General features: G+C 34.1%; 1 protein-coding gene across 1 annotated transcript in view; it reads left to right on the plus strand.

The window, feature by feature from the left end:
• Positions 1-2,179, plus strand: part of MALRD1 (MAM and LDL receptor class A domain containing 1) — a 1,127,868-nt gene that overhangs the window by 110,770 nt on the left and 1,014,919 nt on the right. The gene's annotated exons all lie outside the window — the stretch shown is intronic.

Raw genomic sequence — 2,179 nt, forward strand, 5'->3', positions numbered from 1 at the left:
ACTTCAAAGCCAATTGAACTGCAAGGTCAGTGGTTCAAGCTCACCAGCTGCTCCTCAGAAACCTCATCCAGTGTCGCTATGTGTTGGAATCAACTTGATGGCACATAACAACAACAACAACACTGTATATCCTGAAAGGGCTACTAGATCATTCTAATTGGCATTTGCAGATGATGTGACACTATGCTTAGAAAATTTCAAAGACTCAGCAGGGAGATTATTAAAACTCATTGGATGGTTAAGCAAAGTGACAGGGTACAAGCTCAATATACAAAAATCAGAAGGATTCCTTTATACTAATAAGGAGAGCTTTGAAAAACAAATCAGGAAAATAATACCTTTGCAGTAGCCTCCAAAAAATAAAAATGAAATGCTTAGAAATAAATCTAAAGCAGGGAAACAAAAACCCTCTATAAAGAAAACTACAAAATACTATTATAAGAAACCAAAAGAGATGTTAAAAAAAAAAAAAAAAGGAAGAGTATATCATTCTTGTGTATAGGAAGACTTAACATTATGAAAATGTCAAGACTAGTGAAAGCAGTCTATGGATATAATGCAATTCCAGTCCAGGTTCTAACAACGTTTTTTAAAGAGATGGGTAAACTAATCTCTAACTTTATATATAAAGAGACTCTGACTTGAAAGGTTTATTTAATGTCTTATTTTTATGACTATTCTTAACTTTCAACCTTCAATAAACATCTATATTAATTTTCTTCAGCAATTCTAAAGTGTTTCAGTATTTCTTTCTCTTCCATTTGAAAAACTCATTGAAATTTAACTGCTATTTGAACTTCTATCTTCTCTTGAGTTGTAGATTAAGTTTCTAAAAAGATTTTCATGTCACTATGGCACTTAACAACAACAATTGTCCAAGAGTAGTGAATACTTACTCTGTTAAAGTAAAAATAAAGGGGTTTATTGAAGGTAAAGAAACAACTCTAGCCTGGTAGAGAAAGGAACTCTACAAAGTCAAAGCTAGCAAGTGAATATGGCTGAGCTACAGGAACATTTTATAAGGGGAGAAGAAAGAAACAGAAGTAAACAATTTGATTGGTAGTTGCAAACTTAAATCCTAGCATGGTGGGAATTATACTACTTAATTGATAGTTAACAAATTTAGATTACTGTGATGTGAGACGTCCTGTATTAGGAGCTCCTAAGGTGGAACATCCTATGGTGGGAGTTCATAAGGCAACTGTCTAAAAATATGTATGTGTCTTTCCTAGATTGGTTATAGTGTGGTAGTTATAAACACCAAAAGGGAAGAACACCCTCAGCATTTCCCAAGCTGAAAGAACTGCAGAAAAATATCAAGCCACAACTTGAAATATTAAAAGATTCTCTGGGCAGAATATTAAATGTTGAAGAAAACATCAAAATAAAATAGCAGTAACACAGAGTCACTGTGCCAAAAAAGAAATGGTTGATGTTCAATCATTTCAAGAAGTAGCATATGATCATGAAGCAAGAAGTCCAAGCTGCACTTCAGGCATTGGTGAAATCTTTCGACAAATGGATGAAGCGCTGAAGGTGCTCACTCATCTATGCTGAGAAATTTGAAAGAAAACTACCTGGTCAAGTTTTGGAAGACATCCATGTTTGTTCCCAATCAATGAAAGGTAATACAATGGAATGTGGAAATCATTGAACAATATGGTTTTTGCAGAAAACCTCATTACTAACCTGAAATAGGCAATGATACAACTTTCCTTGCTGGAAGTGAATAGGACTTAAAATACTTACTGGTGAAGATCTAAGTATCGATTTATACCTCAATATGGATTGCACTTTCAGTATGGATTGCACCTCATTATAAAGAAAAGAAAACTTCTCACAACTGGACCAATAAGTGTTAAATGCACTTGAGTTGATTCCAATTTAGTGACTCAGATTAGAGTGTCTGAGGAGTGGCCGGTGGGTGTGAACTGCAAACATTTTGGTTTAAAGTTTAGTGCTTAGTCCAGTGCTCAAATAGCAATGGAGAAAAGATTGAAATTGTCAAAGACTTCCTTTTGCTTGGATCCACATTCAACATTCATGAAAGTAGAAGTCAAGAAATTCAACAATATATTGCATTAAGTAAATCTGCAAAAGACTTCTTTAAAGTGTTATAGAGCAAAGACACCAATTTTAGGACTAATGTACACCTGACCTAATCCATGATATATTCAAT

Source organism: Chrysochloris asiatica, unplaced genomic scaffold, assembly GCF_000296735.1.
Source record: "Chrysochloris asiatica unplaced genomic scaffold, ChrAsi1.0 scaffold00137, whole genome shotgun sequence".
NCBI classification, from domain to species: domain Eukaryota; kingdom Metazoa; phylum Chordata; class Mammalia; order Afrosoricida; family Chrysochloridae; genus Chrysochloris; species Chrysochloris asiatica.